The sequence below is a fragment of the Vidua chalybeata genome, chromosome 6, assembly GCF_026979565.1.
Source record: "Vidua chalybeata isolate OUT-0048 chromosome 6, bVidCha1 merged haplotype, whole genome shotgun sequence".
In the NCBI taxonomy this organism is placed as follows: Eukaryota; Metazoa; Chordata; class Aves; order Passeriformes; family Viduidae; genus Vidua; species Vidua chalybeata.
In genome coordinates this window covers 22,129,936-22,144,232 of record NC_071535.1, presented here as the reverse complement: position 1 = coordinate 22,144,232, position 14,297 = coordinate 22,129,936, and the positions used below count along the sequence as shown (strand labels likewise).

Here is a 14,297-nt window from a genome sequence, read left to right as displayed (position 1 = left end):
GAGGACTTGCTATTTTCATGCATCTGTAATGGTTTGAATCCTGGATGAAATGGGTTTACTCCTTGTATCTCCCTGTCCTGGCTGACAGGATGAGAAAATTCATAGGTTAAAGTTTTGAAGCTCAGGTACAGCAGCATAACCAAAGTGCTGTGTAACCACTGCCATGACAGGATGAGCAGAAAGAAGGCCCCAGCTACATTCCTTGAGAGGAGAACAGGAGCACCTAGATGGCCACAGCTCCTCCACATCCACATTCATGTGTAGATGTACAACCCTGACCCAAGCCAAAGCTACAGTTAGACCTTTTAAAGGGATGAAGAATCGAAGCATGAGGAAGGGACACCCACATTCAAAAGCTATTTAGACACCTAATAATACAGATAGATGCCAGCTAGTATTTTCAGAAAACACTATTCAGCAGCTAAGAGATCAGTAAAAATCTGTGCCAAATCAGCCTACAGCCAAGCAGAAAATCAATCACAGGAGTCAAAGACAGAGAGGTCACCATAGGAACAGCAAGCTGCTGCATATCAGCTGCTCTACAGGAAGCACCTTGGTGCATACTCCTCTCCTTTGGTAAAGGTGAAGTAGTGTGAGGCTACTGTGGCTTCAGTTGTCTGTCAGCAGAAAGGAATAAACTGTCTCAGGTTTAGTGTGGCATAAAGGTGTGTAAATGGATATGGCGCTGCTAGTCTCTTAGAGATACAGAGGCGACTTGCAAGGCAGAGCATTACAGTTCCTAGAAAGAAATCCAACAAACTCAGAAAATAAAACATTCTGACCTACTTTAACCTCCACGAACCTAGTCCTTCCTTAAAAGCTTAGGTAGATACATTCACTTGTTGCTAGGCTCTCAGCAGCAGGATTTGAAGTCCAGGGATTCCAGTTATGCTTAGCAAAGGAGCATGTAGTGGTGCCTAGAATACAAAGACATTGTCTCTCACCCCCATTCTCACAAATAGGAGGACTGATAGCTTGAATGCCTTTGCAGCTCTCACTTGAGCTCAGCTTTTGTGAAAGCCTGTAAGCAGAGAGATGGGTCTGGGAGCACCCAGAACAAAGCCCACTAAACCTTCATGGGTCACAGCAAGGCCTTTCAGAGCTTGGGTCACCACTGAACTTTGGCTAAATCACTCTGACCAGCTTATCGTAAATGAGGATGATAACATGGTAGTGTCTGACTTACCAGGGACATGGATAAGCAATGGGTGAAGGTGAGGCTAAAAAACCAGATGTACTTGACCTTTCATCTTGGGTCCTCTGAGGACTTGCAACTCACACCCTGAGACCACTGGTGACCTGGCCTCAGAGATGGAAAGACAAGAGGAGATGCAGAGGATTTTAACAACAAAGTGTGTTTGTAGTTCCACTAGAGCTGAATCCAGGAAATTTCATTGTTCACAGCATGGGCCATGACCGCTGCAGCCTGCTTTGGAGGCAGTGACCTCTGCCAAATGGTGACAGAACTCAGCTCCTACGTTCAGCGTAATCCTGACCTGCAGCTCCACCTTTTAGCCCCTGGCTTCCCAAATCGCTTTGACAAGACACTGAACTCCTGACCTACAGAATCCTCTTTTAGTCCAGTCTTTATCCCCCTCTGTCTCTATCATTTCATCACCCTGAGCTCTGCCAAAGCCTCTCACTCTGGATCTGTGACACCTTTCTTACTCCCATACTGAATATACTAGCAATGCCGTTCTCAACAATAAACTCTTCTGCCCGACCCTTGCCAACACTCCTTGACCCTTACAGTACCGGTTTTGTTAGCCACGCTGATGGGTTAAACTGAACCCCTCCCAGTTTGTAGTGCCTCTGCTACTACAATTCAGGGCTCACCCTTCCTCCAGCTGTGTTGATGCACCTCCCTCTTAAGAGGCTCTCAGCATACTTTATTCTTAATGGCTACAGCCTGCAAAGATGCTGAAACAGGAAGCCAAATGAATGCTGTGCAACCTTGGGAATGCAAATTCCATGTGTTTGTGAAGTCAAAGCAAGCCATTTCCTTCCCCAGTCCCTCCTCCCTTCACAGGCGTGCAAGCCGGAGCTAATAGGAAAACACACAGGCACACACAAAGCTTTGTCCATGCTAATTGCCAGGAGCTGAGGCCCAGTCATCCTGTTGACTAATTTGTCAGCCGCTGCTGACTCAGCAATCTGGGGGGGGGGGGGGGGGCAGTTTCTCTCAAGCGCTTAAGTGCATTGGGAAGTTAATGGCTCTTATTGTTCTTTCCTTCCCTTCACTCTGGTGTCTGTATTTGCGGACAATTCTTGCCCCGGGCTTGACCTTGGCTGCAGCAGTGACTGGAGGGCTGGGATTGCCACAGCTAGTGGGCCTCTCATTAAACCCTAATGGAAAGAACAGGCTCCAGAGTGATAGGACAAGAAAAGGGGGGGATGTGTAACCTCATCTGGAAATAGCATGTACTCCAGCAGGGCAAGACAGAGAGAAGAATGAGGAAAGAGCTGACCTGAATTCTGTGCCTTGCATGAGTTAAAAACAAGTGAGATCAACAAACTGGGCTGTCTGGAACAAACATGCCTAAAACAGCCTGAAACATGCAGGACTTCCTCACTGAGTGCTTCCTCTGTCCTTTGCTTGAACAACAGATTTGGGCATAAGCCCAGGCAAAAGTCCTCGGGCCAAAGGGAGGAACTGCTGCTGGTGAACTGCAGATGACACAGGAAGAGGCAGAGGCATCCTTGGGCTGATGCTGCAGGCAGGACAGACACCTCCAGCCGCTCCATGCAGCAGCGTGCAGTTCTGAACAGCCATGCACAAGGGCCATCCCACATCCTGGCTGTGTAAGGACTTGTTTGCAGAAAAGCTTACTGGAAAGTGAGAGAAAAAGTAGAGGAGAAGACAGAAAACACAGTCCTGAGGAATTCCCTTTATCCCAGACTGCTCATGCAGATCAGTGCCCCAAAGTGCACAGGTAGGACAGCCCATAGGCACACCTACCCCAATGCACAGTGGCCATGAACATGTATTTGTCCCACAGCTGCTTAAGCCCATGCACACTTTGAAAAGTGCACAAACCTATATGGAGGGAGAAACACTACCACACATTAAACACCAGGGGTATGCCCAAACAGAAACCTCACGTACAAATCAGTGGGTGCATACATGACACCTGTCCTGAGCATATCCACATGGCCAGCTCTGCCCATAGGCCTGACTCTGTTCATCCAGTCCATCCCTGACCAAGTAGCTCTGTCAGTACTGTGAAACTTTGACTTAGCTGATAGCAGCACAGTCAAATCCTCTCTCGGAGACTGGCAAGCAGAGTGCATTTCTGCAGTCACTGCGAAGGGAGTGCTGTGAATGCATAATACTTGTTGGCAGAACAGTACAGACAGAGATTCTGCTGGAGTTTTGTCTGGAGGTGATTAAATAATTCATTATCAATAATACTGAGAATTTTGGCAATATTTTCACTGAGCAAATATTCACAAATACGTTTCCATTGTTTAGGTAGCTTTGGCTCTGTCACATTACATTTAATATGCAGCTCCACCGGACTTTGTTTCCAGGTAAGAAAATAAGCTGGAGCCTGTAAAATGCATGGATCCCAGTAAGTTTCAGACAGTTTTGCAATCAGCAGGTGGCATTTATCTAATTGTTTCTTTGTGAGAAAGGGCTTTGCTATGCAATATTTTCTTTAGCAGTCTGGGAATTCCAAAATTGTTTATTAAGAGACTTAGGCATTTATAGTATGTACATCCTCTGTCTGCATTTTCTTTAAATTCTTCTGTTGGTGAATTCTCAGAAATACCAGGTGTGCTGTTTTCACTTTGACCTGTATGCCACGTTTATTGTACTTTAAAGAAATTATTCTTCTTTTGGAGAGTATTCTGCATGTAAGATGAGTAGGTCCTTTGAAGGTAACAGGCATGTTTTTTTCAGGGTCACTGTTTTGAGAAAGCCTCAGAAAACAAACTTTCTTCTATCTTTCTCTGGCTGCCAAACCAGATATGAAAAAAATCCTTGCAGGTTAGTCCTGTGAGTTTTTTCCTAAACATCCTCAGTATAGCCTGCCTCTGTTCCTGACTTGCAGGAGTCTAGATCATTGTTAGGCTGTTAAAGAATTTGCTTTTATTCCAGGCTTTCTGAATTTTATTTTTCCCATCTCTTTCTGTCCATCTCAGTTTAGTTACAAATCTCTCTCCTCCTGGGAATTTCTGTGCTCTGCTAGTGAGTCTGCATCCTTTTATATGGCTCATAAAGAGCTCATGGACTCCTGGGAGGTTCAGAAGACTATAATGAATAACTCAAAAAAATAATCATTCCACAATGTAGAAATACTGAGAGGCTCTAATTTCTATTGAGGACAAATCATACAAATGTGGCACTTCTAAGCCAAACCCATTTTAAAATAGAATATTCCAACAATCACTGGAAGACTTTTCAGAGATAAAAAACTTCTCACTGTCCAGACATCACCTTTATTAAATGCCTCATCTAATTCACTGGAATCACTCCATATTAGGCATAATACCAAACACTAAAATATATCAGGTAGAGAGAAAGATGAGAGTGATGAGAGTGATGAAGTTGAGACCTGAATTGTCACAGAAAATTACTTCATAATGTTAAATTGGACTCATGGCCACAGTCCCATAAAAGTGGGTATTTATCACAGAAAGAGACAGATCCCTATTCTTGGCTGTACTCTATGTATGTATTAAGTTCAAGGACAGAGGGGATCTTAAACCACCCTTGGTGTCACCAGTCATAATGTGCTGGGTTCTCTGATGTAAATTAGAGCAAGCAAATGAGTCTTACTAAAGGGGTTTGATTTTTTACTAGATATTGCAAATCAGTCACAGGCATAAAGTCAAGACCCTTTACCATGGATGGGTTCACAAAGCCAAATGTACCACAGCACTTCTCTCTGTCTGGAGATTTGAGACCCTCCAGCAGTCTAGGACCTACACTAGAGCCCCATTTATTCACCAGCACCACACTGCAACATGCACCTCTTCACCAGCTTCACAGTGTGAAAGCAAAAAGCTCTTTGGACTTCTTTGTAAATCAAGAGTTAGAGTGGGCTAGGCCTGTACTATCTTTTATTCTTACTGCAAAGTGTTTTCCAAATAAATGTTAGCTTTTCTTTCCTTTCCTGAGAATGAGGATGTTTCTCCAATGTATGAAGAACTCATGGAAAAGGAAAATCCCACCCTTTTTATTTTAATTGGGGTACTTTTATCTATGAAAGAAAATAGTTTCTTCACCCATCAGCTTGTCAGGTGAAAATTATGATTTCTATAAAAAAAAATCTATAAACAATAGAAAGAAATTAAAACATGATCCTGAAATGCTACAGTCTGTTTCCCCTTTTCCCTTTTGCTTCCTTTTTCTTCCTTTTTCCTCTGCCTCCTAGTCCAGCACTCTCTACCTTCTCTGAAGTAGGAATCAATTATTTCAGTAACACAAGTTTAAGCACTAAAGATATCTGTAAAAGCTGGGTAGTTTGGAGCCAGGGCTCTATACCTCGCACTGTGCTTCTATTTTAGTTACTGTTGACATATCCTTCAATCACAGCATGGGATTAAGTACACAGGTTACCAGACAATTTTGTCCCCTCAATATAAAACTGCATCACTGAGTTCCCATCCTTTTTCTTCCACTTCAGTGAGCTGCAGCTTTTCCCTCCTCCTATTTCCACTTGTGATAGCTTATGCCAAGAACATTAAGTAGTGCACTGCCCCCTCCCTTTCCCCATCCCCATCCCCATCCTCCCAGCCCCAGCCCCCACCCTTGAGGAATGAAGTTGCTGAATTGTATTCATAGGTCCCATTCTACTCTGACTGTATAAAATTAAAGGTTTACAAAACCCAGTTCTGCTGCTGTTGCCGTGGTATCTAGGAAAGTCTTGAGAAGCACAGGCAATAGTAAACCAGGCCTACCTTTGCATAAGGGACTTCTCTGAAGGAGGGAAGAGGAGCCAGTGCAACCCCTGTGGATTTAGGAAACAAGTAAGCAGCTTCTCATGAAAGGAAACAAGCAGTTTACCTGGGAATTGCAAGGGCATTGGTCACCTTTCCAGTACCTTGGCTTGAACGGAGAATCTCTCAGTCTCTCCTGCCACATCCCAATGGGGCCTAGATGAATTACAAAAAAGCAACAGCATACTTCTCCTTTGGGTGATTATGCTCCTGGTAGTGCAATGCTGGGGAAGGCTGAAGGGACAGCAGGGAGCTCCCATGTGTCTCTGCTTCTGGGTGACAGTACTGAAGCAGGACAGCCAGGCTACACTGCAGAACTGACTCATTTGTTCTACACTACCAACCATTGGCATTTTCGAGGGACTTGTCTAGCAACATTAGCAACATAAAAACATGGGCTAAATTGGTCCTTAAGCCTCTTCCCCCATCAGTATTTTCTGAGGGATGGATTTTTTATCCTAATTTTATCTTCCTTTCTTGCTGCCCTCACTGTGTTCCCATCTGGCCTGATCTCTGTGGGAGCTTGGACAGCTCTCTCTGCCTCCAGTTTGACATCTGGGGTGAGCAACACCAACCTCCATTCCAGAGAGGTAGGCTTGTGGGGGTGATGTTTGGTGAATTCATGTCTATAAGCACTTTGAGGCCTCTTACAGTCTCATTATAGAACACAACTATTTTTGATTGCTGCTGTCTCTCCCACAGGCCACTTCTTGGGCTCAGATCAGCACGATGCCCTGCCTAAAGCTCTCATGCCCTTTATACAGGGACATGACAGCTCCTGAGCAGAGCCTCCTTCACACAGGTTATTTCTGTATCAGAGTTGCTGCACACTAGGCTGCCTAAATCCGGTGCAATCCAGGAAGAGGTGATTCCTCCTCTGCCTGCCCTGCTCACAGCGCGTTGTCACCTACTCTGTGAGCCAGGCCAGATGCTCCGCTGCAGCTTTGCTTTTACTTGGGGAATTACATGCTAAAATGGTTCTTCCTTCCCATCCCCCATATCTCCAGTCACAAAAACAAGCAAATGCTTGTGAGCTAATCCTGTGCAGAGACTTTATTAAATAAACACAACTGGTACTGTGACTTGTTTGTTTGGGGTTGCTTTTTTTTGTTTTGCATTTGCTATCTTGGGAAAGCTAATCCTCTGGAGTCCACCCAGCAATTTCAGTCACCTCCAAATAACACTTAGTAATAATCTTAATAAATCCATCTCCTAAGCAGCAGTCACTACTGCCTGGCACTGAATTACACAGAACACCTTAGCAGCTCAGCTTGATCGTAAGTGAAATGGAGCACTTGCTCCATACATTCTCAAACCTCCTCAAACAGCTTTTTTGGGCAGTGTGATGCACACATCAATGAAGAGGAAGGCAGTCAGGATGATGTGACTTGCAGGCTTCCTCTTTTCCTCCACCCTGCTCCAAGCCAGCTCCTGAGCACTTCTCACAAGGTTGCTTATATCTGGCTTAAGAGACACATATAAAATGTATGTAGAGCCATAAACAGAGAAACTGTTTGATTTCTAGGGAAAAAATAAAGCTCATCATCAAAATAATGGTCCTAATCAAAGCAGGGAAATCTCAGGACATATTCTTCACACTTTTGGTGGCTGGTCTAAGTTCTCGTGGCAAGAGACAGGGTGTCAGGACATAGACATTCTATTCTCATCTACTTACTTAGCTTTGTGAAGTTGAGACAAGTAATAAAAGCAGAGGTCCATCAGGCACCAAGGCTGGATCATAAGCACTGCATGTGTCTCAGTTTAAACTGCAAACCTAGCTCTTCCTAGGTTCCACAGCCTAATTTAGGGTCCCTGAAAATCGCAGTGCTCCTGTTTTTAGCATTGTCTTTCCCCTGGTACTTGTAGACCTTCATGCCTTCTATGATGATCTCATGCTGAACATGCTTCCTCCATTTTTCTCCTGAAGAACTTCAGACTGGCACGCAAATTCACACAAAGACTCCTGCAGTAAGTCTCCATTTCCTTCAAAACAACTCTACAAGAGCCACTGCTCTGCTTAAGTATTATTAATTCCTGGTGGTACTGATGGGAAAATTAAAGATCCGTGCGAAATGACTAGCTTATAGCAGTGGCACATCAGGTACCAAGGTAGAAAGAAGACTGGAGATTTCTTGCATTCTGATCCTCAGTCTACACAGCCAGACCTTTTGAAGTTCTTAGTTTAATGATTTAATCACAGCTTATTATATGCTCTGAAATATCTGGATGACAGACATTATGCCTATTACCACTTTAACTTGTCTGTATGTCTCCTTTAGAGTGGCTGACACTACAAGCAGCTTCCTTATTATACCACCAGTGCAATCCAATGCTTGCTAGTCTGGCTCCACTTTTTCTGACTGATTTTCAGTATTCTGTGTTTCACAGGGAGAAGAAAGCTCTTGGGAAAGATGCCAGGGTCTTGGCTTTGATTACACTAATTGAGAAGTGAGGCAGTTCCAAACCTCTACCAGCAGAAACTGATAGAGAATTCTGTAGCACTGATGCCCTGTAGTACTGAAACTGGCATAGGCAAAGCTGGGCAGAAAGAGAGAATCCTATTTCTAATACAAGCTCATCCTTACTTACCACCATCTCTTCAGTGTCAAGGCAAAGTTAAGCCAAACACTAAGAGAATTAAGGGGTTTGCAGTTTTTATCCTACATTAACCATTTGGCCTCACCCCTCCAACCACCCTCTAAGGATTTTATCAGCTAAACCTTCTTCCAAGACCCCTTTGAGCCATTGGGGAACTACAGATTTTGGAGAGTTTATTTTTGTTCAGCTTCCCTGTGTTGTGCTCTCTGAGATTCTGAGTGCCATAAGCAGAGGCCATATTAAGGGGAGAGACACCAAACCAAACTGTGTAAAGGAATTTGCTGTGTTAAGGACTCCTATGAGTTGTTAAAAAAAAAAAGATTACTGTACAAGAAACATGCTATGAAAAAGGGACTGGTTGTACAGGCAGGATAGATAACATTTAAAGCATTTGTTATGGGAACAGGAGTTTGCAGTGTGATGGGGGAAAAGGGAGAGAAAAGAAAATACATGACTGGGAAGATAAGACAGAAAACTGTAGACAAAAAAGAAAGAAAGGAAAATAAATAGTCTAATCTTCATTCATGTTTCTCAATTGTGAAGCACTTTCTTGACAAAGACATAAACAAAATGCAAGCTATCCCTACGTTTCTTTTCCCCTTAGTGTATAGCACAGGAAAACTCATCTGTGCACAGAAAATAAATGCAACTCCGACACTTAAAAGGAAAAAGACTGAGCAATGCAGACAAAGAATGACAGAAAAATATGGAGATGCACAGATACACATGGGCACAGAGCCACAGATACACAGCACCCACAGACATGAGAAAGAAACAACACGATACCCATGTGCATGCAACAAACCCCCCCCCACACACACACATCCTGAAGAAAAACAATAAAATGCTTCTAATTACTAGAATTTTGCACTACCACACCGGCTTCACTATTAAGCAAACAAAAAGCTGCACTTGTCAGAGCTGCACTCCGTGTGTCTGCCAGCCCGGCATGGCAGCATGCAAATCCTGCCGCATGCTCTCCCTCTTCCACCAGCCTGGAGTGCAGACACCCAGCTCAGCCAAGGTCTCTCTCTGCTGTCAGAACTTTTTATGTGGTACTAAAAAACTCAGCAAGTTTCAGATGGCTAAAACGCTGAAATCACTGCCTCTGACTAATCTTCATTTTCTATTTAAGCTGCCCTTCCCCCGCCCCACCTCTTTCTGACTGCGTGCTGATTACATGCAGCATTTCCAGGCACAAAAGCGAACTGTATTTTAGCTCTGTGTACATGACTGTACAATCTCCCGACCGGACCAGCATGTGCTTTTCTCGATGACAACGTTGCGACAGATCCCGAGTGTCGGGTGGCAAAAGCTGCCGCCAGTTTCCCATAAGTCTATTTCTGGTGCGATGCAAGTGTATGAGCATGGGGCTGGATGTATATTTAACTCCACATGCTTTAATCCAAAGAGGTCAGGAAATAGGAGCATGAATGCTCTTGTTGTGGCAGATGGGAATGTGTTGGATTGCCCACATTGTCAGGCAAGGGGCCCTGGGCCTGGAGGTAGTGCTGACATCATTGTCTCTCTCTGGGTTTTGCCTGGAGCTCCAGACACAGAGAGCTGTGCAGACAGTAACCCTTTCCTGCCTGAACTCCCATCTAGCACGCTCTGCCACAATCTCCTCTTTGTCACTTTATCCGCAGTCTCAGCCAAGGCAGCCTTCAAAGTAAATTGCTTCGGGCCTGCTACAGCTCTGATATTTCCCTTCCAAAAGAAATAAATTGTATCAACTCTTGGGGGAGAAGGTTAAACTTAATGGGAATGTGTCACCTTGGCTGTGGAAAAACACAAGCCCCCAAAGAAAGCCTTGGCATTTATCATCATTCAAGTACACAGATAGGAGTGCGCAAGGACACAAACCTTCTGCTACAAACACCCAAACCTAAGTAAATTTAGGAACTACATAAAAACTTGACATTTAAATACCCTTGACTTAAGGCAATCATATAAAATCAGGAAAAGGAACAAGCTCCAGCCTCTGCTTCTTCAGTGCTTCCAGTGGTTTTCAGACCTTCAGGAGGTGGCTGAGGCTCAACTAGTCCAGTTATCGCTTTGCTCTGCCCCACAGACACTCCTGTTTCTGATCTCATGCTCCCATTCCTCCACCCACACAGCGTGTCCCTGATACCTCAGCAGATACCCCACAATGTCAACAGCTCCCAAAGGACTCAGCACAACAGGGGATCAAGTGTTAGGTCTGCAGAGAGGCTCTGGCAATGCCAAAGGAGTATGCAAATAAATCCTATAAATCAAAAAAGAGCACACACATATATATCACTGTGCTTCCATGCATTGCTCCATAGCTTTTAAGCTCTCTTACAGTTTATCTCCACCATCCAGACTGATGTAACAGCAATTTGGAGAATGTGAAACAGCAACACCCAATCAGTAGCTCTTGGGAATCTTTAAAAGTACCTTTCCTTGTTTATAATTTTCTTCACCATTCTTCTCCATGGTGGCATGGAAACAAGCCATGAAAAAAAAAGAATTTTGCAGGAAAACAATTTCATTTTGTGTTTGCACTTTTCCATGGACAGCAATCCCCTTATGATTTGGGGTCATTTTCTCTTGCCTGTTCCTTTTTACTCTAGCAACATAAAAAAAAAAAAATCTTTAAAAAAAATACTCACTCACTGTTCAAATAACAGAGAAGGACTAACTCGCCTTGCCCCTGTAATGCCACAGAATCCCACAAAGCACACTGACCTCTCCTTCGCTCCCCCCTGCTCTGGCCAGGGATTACAGCAGTCTCAATACAGGCTTGTCCATGCATGGGCTGTGATTCCCAACCACTGCATGATCTTTTATGAATGTAATTTCAGCCTTATCCACATTTCCTGACTTCTTTGTATTCCCATCAGACTTTTGATGTAAAAGTAACCAACATTGTTAACACTTCAGAGCAGGAATTTTGCATTTTTTACCTATAGGTAAATGACCCTGCAGCAATACTGTGCCATAAAAGAAAAAACTATTTGGTGGTGTGTATCTGTGTATGCACTGAACTGCAGAGGGGAGTATGAGAAAGAAGACAGCAGTGGTTTGGAACAAAACATATTTAGGCTCTTGTATCAGGGTTTGTGAAACTGAAAAAAGAGACAAGTCTTCAGTCTCACCTGCAGCTTCTCTGCAGTATAAATTAACCCCTGCTTGAACACAGGGCTATGAATTTACTTTTCACACACACATAATCCTCAGGTTCATGTGGGGAAAAAAAAGGCAAAGGCTGCTACCTGCTCGCTGGGCAGCATTGCTGCTGTCGCTGTGGCAAAAAACCACTGTTCAGACATAGTTCCTCACTTCAGCTCCGGTTCTGCTGGAATCCACATTAGCCCACAGGTAGGTCAGAATTAGAGGAGGAAAAAAGTGAGGGCCACTTTCTGCCCCGTTCTCCTAAACTGCAGATAACCATTGATTGTCCACATCCAGTGCTTCAGACAATGGAGTAGAAGGCATGAGGGGATGTTTAAAGTACCTGGACTGCAAAGAAGTGTGAGGCAGAAAGGAAGTGTTAAACTTGCACTCATCGTCTGACTTGATAAGTCTCCATTAGATGGCATTGGCAAAACTTTGTAAACATTAGGGATCCCCTGCTAGCTACCAAAAAAACCCACAAAGTTGTATGGTGAGTATGAGCTCAAAGTCTTCCTTTCTAAGGTCCTGTCTTAAATAAGTTGACAAGTACCACTCCACAAACCTTGCATTTGGACTGCAGACCGGGCCGGCCTTATTCAGTTGCCTTTCAGTTCCTTCATCTGGCGCCAGTTTAACCCGTCCCGCGGGCTCGTGGCCGGGGCTGTGCGCCACACAGCCCCGGTGAGTCAGCGGTCCCGAAAACACCCAGCCTGCCAGCGGCTGCCTGGCTCTGCACTAGGGGAAGAGAAGAAACCCGCCATTCCCGCAGAGTGCATGTGCACATGCCTGGGGCCGCGCCGGGCGGGTAATTTGCCTCAATGTACATGGGTGCGGGTTTATTGTGTGTGGACTTACACGCATGAGCGAGGAGTTTCGGCTGAGATCACCAGAGGGTTTTGGGTTTTTTTTCCTGCTAGGAAAGGGTTAACCGGAGTGCCCTTGCTGAGCTCCGAGTCTCCTTGCATTCCAGGGTAAATGGTGTTTTGCAGAGCTCGGTTACCTATGGCAACAGCGGAGAGGAATACTGCAGGCGATCTTCTGAATCACAGGATTTACAGCCCGTATGTTTATTCTGCAGAGAAACACTTCCAGCCCTGCTTCTGATGTGAGCTGGGAACCGCGAGAGGGCTTTACAGAGCCATTTAAAAGGCAATGTGAGCTGGAAGCGAGGCATTTTTAATCAAAGGCCAGGTTCAAAAAAGAAAAACATAGCAGAATCAGAGGAGTCTCCAGAATGAGCTCCAGTGTCACCAAGTACCTGCAGTCACACGCGCCGCCATTAATAACCTCCTCACAGCTTCGTGGCTGCTCTCCGAATTTCTCGCCTCCGCCTCAGCTCATGCACAGCCACCCTGGGCAAACCGGCAGCACTCAGCCAGCACGGCCGGGGCACGGCCCCCTCGGCCGGAGCCAGAGCGGGCTCTCCGGGGCCTTGAAGGCTCCGTGCTCCCGCTGGAGCAGCGCCTGGGCTGGGCACTGCCCCGGCGGCAGCAAGAGTGCACGAAAGCGTCTGCTTTCATTCTGTGCACGTACTACTGACTTACTGACCACCGCATGGGCGGTTTCCCTTATGGCTTGATAAACATTTGAACAGGATTTTTAAAAATCATCACAACTGGAGAGAGTATTTTGAGCCTGTTAAGAAGTAAGCATATTTACGATAACATTTGAAAAACAAGACTACAAATACATACTTTTACATATAATTTTGAAATGCCACTGGCTTCACTGAACTAACTGCGTTTCACCTCATCCCTTCTGAGAAAATAAGCAGTTCCAGGCCTGGCTAAGCTGTGGTGGGAAGTCATCTGGGAATTCAGGAAGCTAACGGCACAAGCCAAGGCGCTGTGGTTGAATGCTTGAGCAAAGATTCATTCCACCTAACTCTAACCCTCAGAAAGTCCGGAATCTGGTTTCGGCAGCCTCTGTAGTAAGCAGAGATAAATTCAGTTGCTCAAAGATAACTCATCACACCTAAAAGAAATACCTGTGTGGCTGATGTGTGCTTGCAGGTGCATCTAGCAGTACTGGAGACAGTAATGCAATCTTGGTACAATGAGGGCAGGTCACTGTAAACACAGATAGACAGACACATCAGACCGAACCCATATGGAAACATCCAATTTATACTCTTCTTTCTGGAATCTGAATGCTCCCATATGTTACTACTTTTTTCCTAAGAAATTTGCCGTATATGCTACATATTAATCAAGCTATCTCAAAGCTTGAGAGGAAAACATTATCCTAGCTGAATGAGGAGATGGATGTTTTGCAGGAATCTGCTGCTCATTTTTGAAAGCATGGACACAGGTCATTCCAAGCTGTACTTGCTGTAACCTAGGAGGAATTTGCCTTGCTGATAAATATTTAACAGTCACAAAGGACTTAATCTGCTAGTCCTTGTATGGATACTCTTTCCCTGGGTTCAAAGCAGTACACACCAGTTTTCAGGGTTGAAGTTCCAAGTACACTTTTTTTTTTCAAGAAGGGACAGGAAAATCAAAAGTAAGATACAAAACAGTTGAATCACAGGGCTTCTGTGTGAGTCCTAAGAATTCAGAAATAGGCATATGTGTTTAACTCAGATTTTTGTTCCATTTAGCTAAAAAGAAAAC

General features: G+C 44.6%; 1 long non-coding RNA gene across 1 annotated transcript in view; it reads right to left on the bottom strand.

Annotated features, from left to right (window-relative positions):
- The window catches only part of LOC128790126 (uncharacterized), a 63,434-nt gene extending 51,137 nt beyond the window's left edge, over positions 1-12,297 (bottom strand). Inside the window, exon 1 of the long non-coding RNA XR_008431641.1 lies at positions 12,245-12,297. This is a non-coding gene — a long non-coding RNA (uncharacterized LOC128790126). The remainder of the gene's footprint in view (positions 1-12,244) is intronic.
- Between the last annotated feature and the right edge of the window lie 2,000 nt (positions 12,298-14,297).